Below are 19,766 nucleotides of genomic sequence, written 5' to 3' on the forward strand. Positions count from 1 at the left end.
ACGTTGTGGATTTTGATGGCATCTTCTAGGGCCTACTAATTACATATAGCGGTACAGATTGACTATATTGAGTTCTAAAGGAACCAAATATTAAACATCGCAAGTTTCAGGAACCTTTATTCAGCCAACGCGGCCCAAATGCGAAAGCATACTTTGGAATCCCTGACGTCACGCTAACGTACCGGCGCTGGGATTTCGGCGCGAAATTCAAATACTGATACTTGGACCTTCATTTTCTCATCTAATAATCAAACTATTTTTTTGAAATCACTGCCTGCAGGGTTCTCAAACAATGCTTCATTAGTCTAAACTGATTTATTGTTTCGCTTTAGTGTCCCTTTAAAGATCCCCTCGTGGTCAAAATTAATCCGGACTGCGCCACTATGGCATGCCTCATAATCAAATCGTGGTTTTAGCGCATAAAACCCTAGAATACATTCTATAAAAGAAAAGTGACTGGAGGAGCATGAATGAAGTTAATGATTTGCTATTTTTACTTTAACTAATGAAAGAAAGAAAACAAATATACAAAGTATGAACCCTGCTTCTAGTTCCCAACTTCTGTAAGGTAAACCATGCGATACAATATATGCAGATTTGGTAGCATGAATATTAGCCATAGTGGTGGCCATGCCATGCAGGAAAGCACTCGCTTTGCAAACTTGGAAATGGGTAAGCACCTATATTATGGTACAGGAAAAATTTGTTTCTCCCCATTGCAGCAAGCACCTACTTTTTTTTTTTACTGCATTCTTTAGGGTCTAGAAGCAATAGTTGTCAGGTTAGGTAGCATGGACAAGCCTCCTTGTACATTAATAATGTGTTAAATCAGCTTTTCTGTTCAAGAAATCTGGTCTAATCTTGTGCCTTAAACTGGTGCTGGAGCTTTCATATGTTTTACAGTCATTGTATAGTTATGCACAGGCTTGCGCGGTATTGCACACTAATGAATAGAGGCAAGTGCACAGGTATGAGATTGCACTTCTGCCTAAGGTCGATCTGCAATCGAGTACATGGCTTTGTGTGAGCGAGAACGCCATACAATGGAAAGGATTGCGTCTAAAAACATGTACACACAGCAGAAAAAACAAAGTAGCACTTCATATCAATCTTAACACAATAAGTAAAAGCTGAGTCAACTAAAGTGCAAGTTTTGCATTGTTTGATTAAAGAAGTGCTAGAAGTACTGTACACTAGTTCTAATGATAGCTCCTGTCGAAGTTTTATATTTCCTGAATCCCCATTGTGCAAAAAATTTAAATCTACTAATTGTTCAGTTAAAACACGGGGAAAACATGGTGTCAACCACGTGCCAACGCACGCGTGTTAGCCGGCATGTCAACGGCGTCTGACACGCCGGCTGAGAAAAAGAAGAGGAAAGAAAAAAAGAAGGATACGCCAAGAAACCAAACTAAGTGTTGTTGCCTATAGCTTGAAGTTTAGCATAGCGGATAGATTATAAAGCTCCTTTTGAAATGTTTATGCCTATTTGTTGCAATGCTTTGAACTTATAGATAAGGTATGATTCTCTGTATTTTCTTTCTCGTTCAGAACGGAAATTTGTAAGATGTAGAGTTGTCATTTTCAGTTGTCATTTCATGCAGTTCTTGGCGTTGCTCACGAAAAAATTTTTGATGGCAGTCACTTTGTGCTGCTATAATTAGACGCCATGTCACAGTGTCAACCTCAAATTAATAAAGCAAATTAGCTTACAGTTTCTATACATACTGTCTTCGCAGGAGTTTGATCTCTGTATGAAAGCTGCAAAATGTACTCAAACAAAGCATAGTTTAAAAATGAACAAGAAGCAACATCATTCTTGTCACTTTTTTATATCTTCTTTTTCTTCAATTCCATTATGCTTCGCTCTAAAATTTTGCCCTGAGAAAAACAAATGCTTGATCCTCATCAGGAAAAGAGAAAAGATGTCACTGAACCTCTTCTTCATAACTACCGAGTTCCACAACATGTCTACGATTCAACTTTGTAACGCTAGTTCTGTGCATTACACACCCTGAAATGCAGACTGAACATACAAGTGTCCAGGGTACTTAATCTTCTTTCTTCTTCTAAATTACCCCATAAGATATTCTGCACAGCCAACGTGGGCTTACAATAAACTGATTCCCCTTGACACACTGCATACATGTAACATTTGCTTTATTTTATTATCCTGATCAGCTTTCAAGTCATAGAAGGAAAAGGTGGAGAAAGACACACGCAGTCACTTCATTGCAAGGACAAGTACAGAGACTTGCGGCCACCTGAAAAAGAAGCATTTCTACTTCGTCTGTCACCGGTCTGGAAGTTATGCTTCACAAGGTATCGTGAAGTGCCCGTATCATGACCACCAGTCTGAGTCTCTGGCTTTGATGGGTTTTTAAAAACCACAGAGATTTTTGTTCAGTCATGTTTATACGATTACTCAAAGAAGCATTAACAGCATATCGGAATGAACCTCAACCTGGACAGTTATCTCGGTATGCTCACCCAAGCTGGGAATCATGTGTGCCTAAAGTTGGGCTTAAACATACTCCAAGGCCATCTTGGCCAAGATTATACATATGATTCTATTTCCTTCCTATCATTCAACACACCATCTATGCAGTAACACTGAATGAAGTGCGAGTGATGCGAAAGAAAATAGAACAGGATAAAAATTGTATACACTAGCCTGACCCTGGTCACCTCAAAGCCTATGCATCAATATTAAACTACTTAGACCTGAGTCCAAGTGTACCACTGTCCAAGTGGCTGCCCTTTAAAGAAAGCTCTAGTAATGCTGGACCTTGCTGTTAAAGAACTCCTATAATCAACCACAAGACATCGGCTGTAATCGCAAACCAGACCTATGACAGCACCAATGTTAAACTATTTGTTGTCACCAATATGAGTTAAGCACATTTGTTTTAGAACTACACTGTACTATTTCTGTGTCAGTGATTGCAGGGGAGTCCTCGTGTATCGTGTTAGACATAAAAGGATTTAAAGAGATGCCTACAGAGACATTGCGAAAGTAGCTGGTATTAGTAGATTGCACCAATGATTGGAACATCTTTTTGGAGAACATGTTATAAGCACATGTAATAAATAATGAACAGTGACACAATACATCCAGCGGTCAGATGCAAGTAGTACTGCCCAAGATGACAACAGATCACTCTATTCACCACTGTCAGAGTGGCAAAGTTTAAAGTTCGTTTCCAAAAGCATTGCCTGCCTGGGTTACATGTCGTCATAACCTTCCCATGTTATGAATACGTAAAATTTATAGCAGGCCCATCCCAAAAATTTGGGGACGTCCAAAGCCAGTATATCAAAAAAATGTCTTCTGTTTGATTCTACTCTAATCTTATAGTCCCCCGATTTCTAGTGACTGGCCCAGCTAGTAATGCAGGTGGCATGCAGCTCTAACAAGTAGTGCGGCTGGAATAGGAATACTTTATTGTGGCACTGGTGGCCTGAATTCAAAGCCTTTTCATTAAATAACAAAGCTCAAAAAGAACAGTGCCACAGTTATTTTTGTCTTACTGAGACTTGGCTAATACAGCCCACACCCACAGTGGGTGGTGTGTCAGCATGCAGCGGTGGCCTAGCCAGTTAAGGATTTGGGCTAGGAAATAAGTAGTCATGGTGCATGTTGGAGCAGAAAAATTGGCCCTTTTGGAATAGTTCGAGTAGTACAGCAGTAATGTGTAGCCATTTGGTGCAGCTCATTATTACTGTGCACTCACTAAATGCTGCTCAACAGCAAAGGAAGACACCAAGGCCAACAGCCAGCAGCAGCCAATTAGTACCATGTCAGTATGTTGCAAACACTTTTCTTTGAATAGGTAAGAAACCTTCATAAACAATTGAAAAATTCATGCAGAAACTCCTCTGGGACTTAAGTACGCTTAAGCATTGTACCACTTGCTCATCTCCACGCAGCCCAATGTCATTATCAACTCATTTTCAAGGATACGGCAGCCTGTAATGGAAAATTTCAGAAAGACATCTTAGGGAAAGTAAAAGACGTCCAATACGAATGTTACTGAACTTCTTTCCTAAATGGAAGGAACCTCTGGCGTCACGAGGTAATTCATATGCTTGACACCCAGGACAAACTGGAAAGCATAAAATCAGGACAATTGCAACACAAGTTTGGTGGTAGACGACCTCAGTAACAGATTGCGTCACAACAACCTTATCTTTAAAGCAGTCATTGAGCAAGACTCAGAGACGTGGCAGGAAAAGGAAGGGCTTGTAACTGAGTTAGTTTCTAAATATTTAGGCATTGCAGCTGGTGAAATTGAACGTACCCATAGAATAGGACAGAAAAGACAAGGCTATACTTGGCTGATAATTGTGAAATTCCTAAACTTAAAAAAGAAAACACATACTGAAAAATGCATTTAAACTAAAAAAGGTTTGAATTGTCTCATGTGGATTGATAAGGATTTTTCAATGAGGATGCAGTCCAGAAACTCCGAGATTTCGGACGTTCCAAACAGAAGCCCGCTTAAAGGTTCAAACTTCTGTTTGACAAGCTTCTACTAAACAACACGATTTGTCTTTGACCATACCACTAATGAAGTAAGTGCCCTCCCGAAACGTCACGTCCTCGTGAGAACCCAGTGATGTAAAAAATGAACGCTGTGATGCATGTGTGTCAATTCTTGTGTCAAACTTCCGCAGCTTATTTCGTAAGCAAGATCACCTCTGTTCTTATCTTGAATCCTGTTCAGTAGACGTTCTAGGCACTGAAACCTGGTTGTCATTCGACATTTTGGATCGTCCTTGTCTCGTCAGTTTTCATTATTTAGAAAACGTAAAACTGAATCGAGAGGTGGCGGTGTGTTAATCGCAGTAAAATCTAGTTCGGAAGCTTGCGTTATTGAAACTAATTCCTGCCTCAAAATTGTAAGGGTTGCTCTCTGTCTGCCCACACATTTTACCTCTGTCATTGGAGTCTGCTATCGTCCACTTGATTCATCCCACTACTTTCCGGATTATCTAAACAAGTCTTTAAGTTTTGTCCAGAACAAGTACCCGACATCACCAATATTTCTTGTCGGCGATTTCGACTATCCCAATATTGAATGGCATTGATGCCGACCCCTGTATGGCACAAGAAAAACGTCAATGCCAATATTTTCCTGACATGCTCTCAACTTTCAATTTGCATCAAATTGTTTCTGTTCCCACTCATGGTGATTCACTCTGACCTCATACTAGCCACAGAACCAAATCATGTTACGGAAAATGTATTGGATGGTATCAGTGGCCACAATATCTTGCATTGTGAATTCATAGGTGCCCTAAAGAAACATGAAAATAGAAAGAAATTAATATTTGATTACACCCGCGTGAATGTCAGCGGGCTTGTTAGTGACCTTTCCACCTTTTCTGTCGGCTTCTTGCAGTCATTCCCTCATTGCAACATAAACACAAACTGGGTTTTTCTTCATAATGGGCTGATCACACTTAAAAAGAAAAGCATATTCCAAAATTCAAAATAACAGCCTGCACAGAAAGCACTTGGTTTGCGACGCATGTGAAACCTATATATTGCAGAGCTGAACTATGAGCATCTGTGGAAGATTGCAGGCCCTATCGTGAGCACGCACACTTATGCAGGACCGTAACAACAACAGCCAAAGGTAAATTTTTCAACCATGACATTTCAGACATGCTTAGCAATGACACAAAAATTTAGGAAACCCAAATTATCAAACTTGACGGTACCGTTATCTAAGGATGGTAACATTCTTTCTCTGGCACGTGTTGCTATTGAATTCAACAAGTTTTTTTTCATCCGTTTTCACGGATGAGACTCCTGTACCTAGTAGCTTTCAGGCCCCTATTTTGCATTCAAGCATGCACAACATTAATGTCGCTTCTGAAGTAGTACAGTCCTGTATCGATTGTCTTCCAACTAACTCTGCTCCTGGTCGTGATGGCATCTGCCCTAAGCTTCTTAAGATATCCAAACCTGCAATATGTCGCATTTTAGCCAAGCTTTTTCAGCAATGTATTGACACGGGATGCGTCCCAAATGATTGCAAGGCAGCTTGCATAATTCTCATATTTAAATATGGTGATTAGTCTAACCCATCAAATTACAGACCAATTTCTTTAACCAGCATGTGCTGCAAACTTCTCGAACACATCATTTCATCTGCTCTAATGAAGTTTCTTACAGAACATAACTTTTTCTTTATCAGTCGGCATGGACCTTTACACGATTGATTTGAATTAATGACTTGCATAACTCCACTCATTCTTTTTATCGAATCGATGTAATATCTCTAGACTTCGCGAAGGCTTTTGACAAGGTTCCTCAATTCTGGCTTATTCATAAAACTGACAGATCTTAACATGTGAGGATAACTAGGTGGACTACCATCTTTTTAACTAACCGGTAGCAATCAGTTTTCATCAATGACCATTTGTCTCCATTAAATCATGTAAAATCTGGAGTACCGCAAGGTTCCATGCTCAGGCCTATTTTGTTTTTAGATTATATTAACGATATTAGTAATGGTAGGCGTTTCATAGACTATTTGCTGATGATTGCGTGATCTACTAACCCTGAGGACACCTGCTACCTTCCATCTTACTTAGACAATCTCCGTAAGTGGGGCAGTAAGCAAGCGGAAATCAACATTAATATAACAAAAGCTATCAGATTCGGGACTACAGCTAAACCCGTGTTATGCAATTGCATAATTATAAAACATGCCCGTAGCCTCGGTATTCACAATATCTGGGTGTTCATTTGTCATCCGATCTGTCATGGAACATTTGCGTAGATGTGATTTTCACTAGAGTGTTTTAGTTTAGTGTCATTACGGTCCACCCCGCTCCAAGTTGCCCCGCTAAGCCACATGGTGGAGTGGTGGGTGATTGCATGTTTTAGTTGTATGTATAGCCTAGCGGAGCAGAGGGACGGATGGATAGGTGCTACGAGTGTCCCCTTTGGAAAGATGTGTGGGTTGCGCCATGAAGCTCTTGTATTGCCTAATGTTCTACCTATGTTAACAAAGAAAAAAAAACCCACGATGACTTCCCATAACCAAACTTTCTGAACTTTGTCTTTGCAAGCCTCTGTTGTTTGACGTTTCCCTACTTTTTGTCCACCAATCTTCCATTCGCTGCTTACCAATCTTTACTGCATACATTTTTACTTTCCCTCTGCTCTTGCTGAACCCAAGGGCTTCAAGCAGGCCAGTGGTGTATGTGTGTGAAAACTTTTATTGTAATGATGTCCGGAGGCTAGACTTCTCAAGCCAAGGCGGGCCGCTCCCACGTTGGCACTGTCAGGCCAAGCCTTTCAGCGACATCATGGGCCCCCTGGACTGCCCTTAGTTGGTCCTGAAACAATGGGCTTTGAATCCTTTTCTCCCACTGTGTCCATTCTTCAACGAGTTTGGGGAGAGTCGCGGGACACCCCGCCAGCATATGTCTGATTCCAATGATGCCATTACAATCATTGCAGTCCATCTTAATCTCCCTCTCTGGATATATTTTATTAATGGTATATAGGCCAGTGGTGCCCAAATCTACTGCTGGGGAGATATTTCACATTCTAGTAAAGCATGCTCTATTGTTTCCCTAGCTTTACCGCAGCAAGCACATGCTTCTTCCTTCTTATATCTTGCTGTATAAGTGCGTGTTCTAAGGCATCCCGAGCTCATTTCAGAAAGTAATAAGCTTCCCTTTGAGTTATAATAGATTGTTTCTTTCCCGATATTGTTATTTCCTCTTCAGTAGTTACTCATAGCAGGTTTATTTTCCATTGCCGCCAGCCACGAGATTATCTCGGCCTCTCTGGCTTTCCGCTTGATGTTCCTTTCGTATTTGCAGTGCCTTCTGGCCAAATTCAGGGTAATGAAACAAAATAAAAGCACCTATAAGTAAAACTTATAAGTAAAGCTTTTATAAGTAAAATGAATACATATAGCTTATTTGTCCATAAAGCATCTAAACGTGAACTTGTAATGCATTACTGGTCCATTTTATCCAGTGGAAAATAAAGCCCCATCTTGGGAAATGCCACGTGATAGCCAGCGAGCTTGCATTTTGCATCCAATCTGATCCTTTCTGATGCCAACATGTTGCACAGCATGCATCACATACTCCCGCGCTGCGAGGTTTTCAAATGGGTCAGCATGCGCACCTTCTAGCAGACATAAGTCTTCGTCTGTGCAAATCTGTCTTGTAAAGAGCAAGGCAGGCAAGGTGCCTCGATGCACGTGCCAGAGTGGGTGTGTGCATCGACCACCCTTGCTAGAAAAAAATGGCAGCAACCTTCTGCTTAGGCAGCTTGTAAGTGGACCGTGTTTCTGACTCCACCAGCCTGCTTGCAGCTAAGCGGAGGGCGCATGTGCATTCACGCTTTCGCTCCGCTCAGCTGCTTAGCCGAGTGTAAAAACGGCAAACTAGAACACTCTACTAAAGCAACCAGATCACTTGGCTTCATAAGGCACTATTTGCACTCGGCTAACTCCGAGACCAAATTTCTGGCTTACACCACTTTAGTATGCTCTAAAATCGAATATGCCTTCTTAATTTGGAATCCAAACATGAGGCCTACCTCGAACACAAACTAGAGTCTCTGCAAAATAATGTTGCTCGCTTCATCACAAGAAACTACTCGCATACATCTAGTTACAGAAATCAAATATTAGATTAATTTAGCTCCTCTCAATATATGCAGGCTTCTGACACTATTGTCCTTCTTTCATAAACTTTACTCCAATCGGTTGTCCCACGTGACTCTAAATATGAGACTAGCTCGTGACATGTGTCTTGACGGCTTGATCACAAGCTTAAAATCGCACCCATCTTCACCCACACTAATCCGTTTTTCCACTCACCTCTTCTCCTCGCTATTTGTCACGACTCATTTGTACATAATTTGAAGTTGTTCCTAGAAATCTGAACTACCTCTTACTTTGCTGTTCCGTTCCAGTTGCATTTCTTGATGTTCTTATTTAATATGCAATTTTGCTTTCCTGTTTAGTAATGTATACTTAAATTTTTTCCCATTGTTTTGTAATGTAAAACAGCTCATTGTGATAAGTCAAGTATTTTAGGAACCTTGAACCTCGTCATTACTATGTTTTTTCACACATTGTATATACCCTGTAATAAGTCGTTTTTTTGCACTAATTCATGTTGTTCCAATTCATATTCCTTGTTTAGTTGTGTACTTTTGGTATGTTTTGCTCCTTTCATTGTAATCCCTGTAAGAGATGGTGTCTGCCATGAAAAGGGTACCTGGCCCATACCATCGTCCGACTCATTCATGCTAAGGATGTTGTTGAAGGGAGGAATGAGGAGTAGGGGATTTATTTACAATATCTACATGAAGGGTGGAGAACATTACATCTGATCAGTCTAGCATGACTGAAATGCACACTGAACAGCCGAAAATGTCTGCTTAAACACTCTCTGTCCTTACTAGATCCCTAGGCCAGGGAAAGCTGCCATCCAACCTTCATCCAACCAAAGCGTCCAAAGTCGTCGAAGTACCCGCCTTTGAGGGCGAAGGTTCACACACTCTCTTGCACTTTTGTTTTACTGAACACACCAAAACCAGTGAGGCCTCATAGACAGGTGTTGTCACGCTTGACTCAAGCTGGCATGTCGTTCCTGAGCTGACTCTGCAGTTTGCTGCTGAATCTGTCATGACCGTGACTATTACCAGAGTACATGGGGGAATGCCATAGAACCAACATTTCCAGGAGTTTTCTTGCTCCAATTGGTCCCTGAAGGTGACAGCGAACCAGCTAACAATCCTGTCCGCCAAACGTGTCTAGCCTTACTGGCTCCGAAGGGCTATTCGAAGGGGGCGTGTTGTTGGCTTCACGAAGCGATTCATTGCAGTGAAGCCAGAAGGTCACTATCCCCGCTGGCCAATCGTAACATCCCCCACCCCTATGCCTCCTGGGCTCTTTAGGGTACTTGAACAAAAAAGAGTGTTATGGAAGTTAATATGACCGGTATAAACAGCAGCGTCGCAGCAACACGGACTGCTGCAGACGGCGGCGCCAGGTGTGCTGATGACGTTCTGATCATTATAAGCTGATAATGCTCTTTAGTGCCTTATCCATCCACGTCAAACCATTATGCGCCGCGTGGACCATATCTTGAACTCCGTGTTCTCGTTGCTTTGCCTTGAAGAGCGGGCCCATATCTTGAAAGCGATCTGCGAAAGGTGCAGGGTGCGGTGTGTGCTGAGAGATTTGCGAGCGCTGCTTTGATCTCGTGGTAGCGACAGGCAGAACAAAGGTAAAGCCACTCGCTGCTGCATGCTCTATCTATATTGTATGCACTTTTCACTTTGTTGGGTGCTTGAAGGCTGTTCACCTCCGCCGTGGGTCGGCCCAGTATTGCACTATCTCTGGGATCGGCCCACATTTTTATCTTGCGTGATGGACGTTTGGTAAGCATAGAAATGCTTACACATTTAAGAAAATTTTAGCACCCAGAACCAGCCAATTACTACCATGCCAGTATGTTGCAAGTACTTTCATTTGAGTAGGTAGAAAGCCTTTGTAAATAAATAAAAATTTTGTGGGCTAATGAAAGCAGCTGTGTGCCTAGGCGTCGGAGAGGCAAGAAATTACAACTGCACTAGAACAATTTGCTCTGTCACACATAACAAAAGAAGTGAAGGTGAATGTCTTATGTGCATTGCAAATGACACATGTGCTTTCATATGCACTATGGCATATGCACAAGTGTATTACACCTGATAACAATGCAAGAAGCTCTACAAGAGACTGCCGCGAGGCTATGAACGGCGTCCAGAAGGAGGTGCCATAGCACAAATGGATGCAAAGATGGCAGTGGTGGACACAAACCATTGCTACCATTCCATGCACTCAATTTTGTTACAAGGTGGTTTGCTGGCCTCTGCAAATAGATACGAGTCGATTCATCAGCTAACTGTAGCTCTAGTTACTGATACCCAATCGACCTGATGAAGCAGTGCTGATTAGGGCCAATGGTCAGGGTAGTGTGCCATGAAATTAGCTTTTGGCGATTGTGATATGGGCTGCAAGCAGTTACAGGAAGCTTGGTGTTAATATATTGGTACGATTGGCAATTGTTTCCGAGATCATTAGTACGAGTTTTTGATAACTGATGAAGCACTGCTGTACGAGTCCACAAGATCACAGCAGATCTGCTTTCCATGTGAAGCTTTCATCACTTTAACTTGTATATTATTCTACTATATGCAGGGCTCACAAACCATATACAATATTTTCCGGACAATAATTTGAACCTGGCACAAGTAACCTCCCCCTCTTTTCACTAGTCAGCAACTATCACAAGTGTGCACAGAAGTTAGTTCCTGTACTTAAAAGATCACAAATTGCCATACAGTTCTGAACCACGTGCAAGAACACATGTATGCAATGCAAACTGTGTGCCTTCCAGTGGTCAATGGGTCTTAGCGCATGCCGTTGTGCTTGCTATGAATGCTGCTTTTGTCACCGTACCCTGTTAGCATTGCATATAGTAATTGCTTCGATTGGTGTTGACAGCCAGGGCGAAACTTATACTGAGAGAGGCATGCCTGATAATCAGATCGTGGTATTGGCATGTAAAAACCCAGATTTGTTTTATTTGTTCTTGTTTCGAGACAAACCAAGTGCCCTTGAAATGCTGCATGCAATGCTTTGACCTCGGGCAATCCATTGCATTACTGCAAATATTACTCAATATTTGAAAAGTCTAGTAGATGATCCATCTCAAACTGAATTACTTGCACGTTCACTATTTGTTTCTTATATTTAAGTCTTCTCGTACCCCTGCTGAAAACGCTGCGTTGCCCTGAAAGCGTGAAAATACCACACCTTTGCGCAGTTCGCGTAGCCAGGTTTCAGGCAAGTTGAATTGTAGCTAAATGGTGTAGTAGAACCACCACTAAGCATGTGTTGGAAGTCCAGTGCTTAAGTTAGAATAAACTACCCAGTTATCTTTTTCCACAGCTACAAGTAAACAAAAGCTGAAGCGGCCTTCAAGTGTCAAGTGTGGAAAAAGATGTTTTGCGGCAATGGCTGTGACTGAAGACAACACAGGTGTGTATGTGGTTTTCCAATTCAAGCACAGAGGCCACGACTTTGAACTGGGTCGTGTTTTTCTGTCCAAGTCGGAAAGAGCTGCTATTGCTGGTAAGAAACCGCTTTTGCCCTGCTTTATAATACATAAAGAGTGGTTGTTGAGTTTTCAACATCCCAAATACAAGGCAATACTCATGCCAGACCATGCAATGAACTTGGAGCATATGAAATTCATTTGAAATTCATAATTTCCACATAATTCGAGGCCACCTTTACTGACTGCAGGGCATTATAGTTAATGACATCATAAACATGTTTATCATTTTGCTACATTGTATCAATGCCTGAAGGGTTCAGAGAGAGAGAGAAAAAAGGGAACCGTTCTCCAAATTCACAGCGGTAACAACTACCTTGGCACAGCCAGTGGCCTATATTTGACCTATATGGCTATTCTTATTGCAGGCAACGACTTTAGTTATTTTATACTTGTTTGCATCACTTCATGTACCAAGCAGGAAGGTGTAGTGCCTCCTGGTGCACTGTAGGCCACGCAGCAGACTGTGGCTTTTTCTTTTTCTGTTTTATTTTTCAGGCTTTCAGTTAACTGTATTGGTATGACTTATGATCCTAGTGGGATTCAATGTCTCAAAATAGCAGTAAGCTGGAATAATTTCCACTTGGGATTACTTAAGGTCCATTGTACATAATTATGTCTGCCATTTTGCCTAAACTGAAGTGCAAGTATTACAGACATCGATGAAACTGCGACCTCTCGCCACTACTGTAGGTCATCCACAGCAGATGTGCTTTCCATGTGAAACTTTCATCAGCTCAAGTTGTATTTTACTCTACTATATGTAGGGCTCACAAACCATGTGCCATATTTTCTGGACTATAATTTGAACTGTTGTACAAGTCACCCCCTTTCCCCCCTCTTTTCACAACTTTCAAAGAAAAAATATGTGTATATAACTCATTGTATAAGATGCATCTATCTTAACTTGGGTCAGCATCGTGAAATGCGATTGTGCATGTTTATACACTTATCCTAAAATGTCGTACTTACCCATTTCAGGGCACTAAACTTCAGTAAAAAAAATTTTATGAGCCACACATTCTAGCAGACAAAATAAACTGCAAGTACATTGCTGGAGAAAAAGAATGTCTCATGTTGGTCTTGCATATTTAAATTACACTGTTCTACAATACGCTTGGACGAAAATGAAAAGAAAATGGTGGCACCTATGGTTTGGAAAATATGGTACCTAAATATTTTGAATGCTCATGAAGCAGCTATGTAAATGAAACATGATTGAAACGATCACGATAATTAGGCTTATACCCCTGTCACACGGCGAAAACTAATGTCATTTGAAAATGATGACAATGACGATAGTAACATAAAAAAAAAGACACGCCTCAAACCCACTTTTGTCCAATCATTATTTTCCAGTATGCTAAATTCCACTAGAATATGTGATCATTGCTTTCAAACCGTAGTGTTCGATTACTAACTTGTCGACATTGCCAACGAAGTCGAGTCGAGCTAAGGCAAGCAACAGGGCGAAGAGAACGATAGGCGCGTCCGCTACATCTGCTAAAGTGGTACGAGAAGGGCAGTTGCATGTCATCGCCTTTCTGATGTGCATGCGAGCTTTTAATATTGACATGTGTACTTATCTTTATCGGGCGAGCACGTTTCGCCGCTTAACATCTGTAATCGCGCAGCGCGGAACGCGCCTGCATGTATCCGAAGTTTCTGGAAAGTTATCGATGCTTCTACCCGGCTTTCTGTTGTCGCCGAACCTTGTGTTATCTGATTTCATCGCGTAACGTGAATGGTGTAGAACTTTGTGGAAGGCACGCGGGTCCGAACGATTAGTCTGGAACATTCGACGACTGCTCTATAAAAGCCGACGCGCTTGACCCGCTGATCAGATTTTCGACGATCGCCGACCGTGTTCGCCGCTATCGTTGTGCTTAAGTGTAGCCTGTTTTGTGGGCACAGGTTCGCCCAATAAAAGTTAGTTTTGTCGTTCACAGTATTGCTACTGTGTTCTTTGAAGTCACGACCACGTGACATCTGGTGGAGGTGCTTTTGGTCCATGTACCGGATGCCCCCGAAAAGCCGTGATCCAAGCCCGGACCGTAAAGAGAGCACCAACGTAGTCACGGACCATCGAGTAAGCCGTCGTCTACAACAGCTGCCCCCGGAACACGGACTTCTACCAGAGAAGACCAAGAAGATCGTGGCCAAGACAACCCCAATGGCTGCCCCAGCGACCCCCGTTGTCCTGCAACAACCTCGGGACCCACCGACCTTCCATGGAGCAGCAACTGAAGACCCGGAATCCTGGCTGGAGACGTACGAGCGAATCGCGACTTTCAACAACTGGGACTCCGACGACAAGTTGCGGCATGTATACTTCGCCCTAGAAGACGCCGCCAGAACGTGGTTCGAGAACAGGGAGTCGACATTGACAACATGGGACCTGTTCCGTACCGGCTTCCTGCGCACCTTTACAAGCGTCGTGCGCAAGGAAAGGGCCGAAGCTATGCTGGACGCCCGAGTGCAGCTACCTAACGAGAACGTCGCCATATTCACGGAAGAAATGAACCGCCTGTTCCGCCACGCCGACCCGGAAATGTCCGAGGAGAAGAAAGTCCGCCTGCTGATGCGTGGTGTAAAGGAGGAACTTTTCGGTGCAATGATACGAAGCCCACCGACGACCGTAGAAGAGTTCCTTCGTGAGGCCACCAGCATTGAGAAGACACTCGAAATGCGGAACCGGCAATTCAACCGCCGCACGAGCTCTACCAACTACACAGGAATTCAGTAACTGGCCACCGACGACCTGCGCGAGACTATCCGAGCGGTCGTGCGGGAGGAACTACAAAAGCTGTTCCCGCCACCGCAGCCTCAAGTGGCTTCGATTGCCGACGCCGTACGTGAGGAGCTCCAACAACAACTCGGAGTAGCCCCTGAATCGCCGCAGCCTCAGCCGCAAGCGATGACATATGCTGCTGCAGCCCGCCGTCACGTTCCCCCTCCGCGCCCACGGCAGGGCCCAGTGACGACACAGTTCCGTCGTCCACCACCAACCCCGCCGCCAGCACGCCAACCCGTCACCCCACGCGGCATTCCAAGGAAGACTGACGTTTGGCGCGCCCCTGACCATCGCCCGCTTTGCTATCACTGCGGAGAAGCCGGGCACATCTACCGCCGATGCCCATACCGGGAGATGGGACTCCGAGGGTTCGCCGTGAACGCGCCGCGACCACAGAGTGGCGAACGACCTCGCGATATCGCCGACTACCTCTCCGCCACTCAGTGGAGCCCTCGACGACCGTCCAGTTCGCCGTCACCAGGCCGTTACCTGTCGCCGCAGCGCCGACCATACACTGGCCCAGCCCGGGGCCGGTCTGCGAGCCCATATCCGGAAAACTAAAAGCAGCAACCGATGGAGGTGCGGTTGCTCGTCGAACTGACGAATATCCTCCGACGCCGACGCCGATGAGACCATCTCCATGACATAATAATGACACGGCGCCATCCCGACGAAGTCAGAAAGCCAGGACTACACCGACAAAAGACTACGTGACGACGCGACGTTCCAGCTTCAGTTTAACGCGACGCAGCCGTGATCCGACGCCAAGACCTAACTGCAACGCCAGACAAAGAACCACTGACCTCGACGTGCTTCTCGACGGCCACGCAGTTACCGCCTTAGTAGACACAGGGGCCGATTACTCCGTAATGAGTGGACACATCACCGCCCAGTTGAAGAAGGTTAAGACCGCATGGGAAGGCCCTCAAATTTGGACCGCTGGAGGACACCTCATCACGCCGACTGGACTATGCACGGCAAGAATAACCATTCATAACCGGACTTACCCTGCCACCTTCGTTATCCTCCAACAGTGTTCACGAGACGTCATTCTCGGTATGGACTTCCTGAACCAACACGGCGCAATCATCGACCTGCAGTCGAAGTCTATAACGCTGTCGAAAGATAAAGCGACACCGCCGGAAAGCCCTCGTAGTCGCCACGCCTTGAGTGTGCTCAAAGATCAAGTGAGCATCCCGCCTCGTTCCAGCATTGTTATTTCCGTTGGCACGGAAACACCCGCTGACGTAGAAGGCGTCATCGAAGGCGACCAACGTCTATTGCTAGACCGTGAAATTTGCGTCGCAAGAGGGATCGCTCGACTGCATGGAGGGAAAACTGAAGTGTTGCTGACAAACTTCAGCCAGGAGTTCAAGCACATCAACAAGGGCACGACGATCGGGCACATTGAGGAAATTCTGGAAACCAGTAATGCGTTTGTCCTCTCGGATTCCGCCGCATCTGCCCCGACGACCATGGTTCCCGAACCAAACTACGACATTGATCCAAGTCTCCCCATGGGCAAGCAGCAACAGCTCAGAAGTCTGCTCCGACGATACAAAGCCTGCTTTTCGACATCATCGAGGATTCGACTAACACCAGTCGCCAAGCATCGCATAATCACCGAGGAGTGCACTCGACCACTCCGCCAGAGCCCTTACCGAGTTTCGCCGCGAGAACGTGAAGCTATAAGAGAACAAGTCGACGAAATGCTGCGCGACGACATCATCCAGCCGTCGAAAAGCTCATGGGCGTCCCCTGTTGTCCTGGTGAAAAAAAGGACGGAACCTTACGTTTCTGCGTCGATTATCGTCGTCTGAAGAAGATCACGAAGAAGGACGTATACCCCCTTCCACGGATAGACGACGCATTGGATCGGCTCTGCAACGCTAAATACTTCTCGTCGATGGACCTCAAGTCTGGCTATTGGCAAATAGAAGTCGACGAGAGAGATCGCGAAAAGACCGCCTTCATCACCCCGGACGGCCTCTACGAGTTCAAGGTTATGCCATTTGGACTGTGCTCGGCGCCCGCAACGTTCCAACGGGTGATGGACACGGTTTTAGCAGGATTGAAGTGGCAGACCTGTCTCGTTTACTTGGATGACGTCGTTGTCTTCGCCGCCAATTTCGACGATCATCTTAGGCGGCTTGCAACAGTACTAGAGGCCATCATGTCATCAGGACTTACTCTGAAGCCGGAAAAGTGCCACTTCGCTTACCAGGCGCTTCTATTTTTAGGCCACGTCATCAGCAAATCTGGAGTTCGCCCCGACCCGCAGAAGACAGCTGCCATCGCAAAGTTCCCGCAGCCCATCGACAAGAAGGCAGTGCGTAGATTCCTTGGCATGTGTGCCTACTACAGGCGCTTTGTCAAGGACTTTTCACGCATCGCGGAGCCCCTAACACATCTAACCAAATGTGATGTCGAGCTCAAGTGGGAAACGCCGCAGGCCGACGCATTTCAAGAACTCAAACGACGCATGCAGTCGCCGCCCGTACTTGCGCACTTCGACGAGCACGCCGATACCGAAATTCACACTGACGCCAGTAGCCTAGGCCTCGGTGCCGTCCTAGTCCAGAGAAAAGATGGACATGAACACGTGATAGCTTACGCTAGCCGGTCGTTGTCAAAAGCGGAAGGCAATTATTCTACAACCGAAAAGGAATGCCTCGCCATCGTTTGGGCTACAGCGAAATTTCGCCCTTACCTATATGGCAGGCCATTCAAGGTGGTCAGCGACCATCACGCGTTGTGTTGGCTAGCTAACTTAAAGGACCCTTCAGGACGGCTGGCACGGTGGAGCCTCAGACTACAAGAATATGACATCACTGTAACATACAAGTCCGGACGAAAACACTCAGATGCCGATTGCCTATCACGCGCCCCCATTGACCCGCCGCCGCAAGATGACGAGGATGACGACGCCTTCCTTGGCATAATAGGCGCGGAAGACTTCGCCGAACAACAACGAGGGGACCCGGAGCTCAAAGCCCTAGTCGAGTATTTGGAAGGGCACACCGACGTTGTCCCTAGGGCATTTAAGCGTGGATTATCTTCGTTCACGCTTCAAAACAACCTACTCGTGAAGAAGAACCTCTCACCAGTCCGCGCCAACTACCTTCTTGTTGTTCCGTCGGCGCTGCGTCCAGAAGTACTGCACGCCCTACATGATGGTCCGACCGCTGGGCACCTCGGTTTCTCCCGAACGCTATCGAGGATACAAGAAAAGTATTACTGGCCGCACCTAACCGCCGATGTCGCCCGTTACGTCAAGACATGCCGAGACTGTCAGCGACGCAAGACACCACCGACAAGGCCAGCGGGATTACTACAGCCGATAAAGCCTCCTCACCGAACTTTTCAGCAGATCGGGATGGACTTGTTGGGACCGTTTCCGACATCAACTTCCGGAAATAAGTGGATCGTCGTAGCGACGGACTATCTCACCCGCTTCGCTGAAACTAAAGCTCTACCGAAAGGCAGCGCAGCCGAAGTGGCGAAATTTTTCGTCGAGAACATCCTGCTGCGACATGGTGCTCCAGAAGTCCTCATCACCGACAGAGGAACGGCTTTTACAGCAGAGCTCACGCAAGCCATTCTGCAATACAGCCAGACAAGTCACAGGAGGACAACTGCCTACCACCCGCAGACGAATGGTCTCACGGAGCGCCTGAACAAGACCCTCGCCGACATGCTAGCAATGTACGTCGACGTCGAGCACAAGACCTGGAATGCGGTCCTGCCGTACGTAACATTCGCTTATAACACAGCGGTACAAGAAACAACACAGATCACGCCATTTAAGCTGGTTTACGGCAGGAACCCGACGACGACGCTCGACGCTATGCTGCCGCACGTCACTGACGAGGAAAATCTTGACGTCGCTTCCCATCTCCAGCGCGCCGAAGAAGCTTGACAGCTCGCCCGCTTACGGATCAAGAACCAGCAGCGTACCGACAGCCGATAGTACAACCTGCGACGACGCTTCGTCGAGTACCAGCCCGGCGACCGTGTTTGGGTATGGACCCCGATACGCCGACGAGGACTAAGTGAGAAGCTACTGCGACGCTATTTCGGACCCTACAAGGTTATCCGACGTATTGGCGCACTGGACTATGAGGTCGTGCCAGACGGCATTTCGCATTCACAGCGGCGCCGCACACGATCTGAAGTGGTCCACGTGGTGCGCCTTAAACCCTTTTACGGATGCTGACGAAGTTCGTCATTTTTGTTCTTTTCTTTGCTACCAGTGCTCTTGTTTATTACCTTCGTTTGTTTGCAGCATCGGGTCGATGCTTTTTAAGAGGGGGGTATTGACACGTGTACTTATCTTTATCGGGCGAGCACGTTTCGCCGCTTAACATCTGTAATCGCGCAGCGCGGAACGCGCCTGCATGTATCCGAAGTTTCTGGAAAGTTATCGATGCTTCTACCCGGCTTTCTGTTGTCGCCGAACCTTGTGTTATCTGATTTCATCGCGTAACGCGAACGGTGTAGAACTTTGTGGAAGGCACGCGGGTCCGAACGATTAGTCTGGAACATTCGACGACTGCTCTATAAGAGCCGACGCGCTTGACCCGCTGATCAGATTTTCGACGATCGCCGACCGTGTTCGCCGCTATCGTTGTGCTTAAGCGTAGCCTGTTTTGTGGGCACAGGTTCGGCCAATAAGAGTTAGTTTTGTCGTTCACAGTATTGCTACTGTGTTCTTTGAAGTCACGACCACGTGACAATATCCTCATTCTTGGCGCGTGCCACAGGAAAAAACGCGCACGCTTTTATGCCAAGTCAATTGAAGTGGCCGCGGCCGATGCTC

The 19,766-nt window shown here is 45.5% G+C and overlaps 1 long non-coding RNA gene across 2 annotated transcripts in view; it reads left to right on the forward strand.

Moving 5' to 3' along the window:
• LOC126538952 (uncharacterized) overlaps window positions 1-19,766 on the forward strand; it is a 38,606-nt gene that overhangs the window by 16,163 nt on the left and 2,677 nt on the right. For both annotated transcript variants that reach the window (XR_011895890.1, XR_011895891.1), the window contains 2 exons: window positions 2,182-2,322; window positions 11,988-12,170. This is a non-coding gene — a long non-coding RNA (uncharacterized lncRNA). The remainder of the gene's footprint in view (window positions 1-2,181; window positions 2,323-11,987; window positions 12,171-19,766) is intronic.

This window comes from Dermacentor andersoni, chromosome 7 (assembly GCF_023375885.2).
Source record: "Dermacentor andersoni chromosome 7, qqDerAnde1_hic_scaffold, whole genome shotgun sequence".
NCBI classification, from domain to species: Eukaryota; Metazoa; Arthropoda; class Arachnida; order Ixodida; family Ixodidae; genus Dermacentor; species Dermacentor andersoni.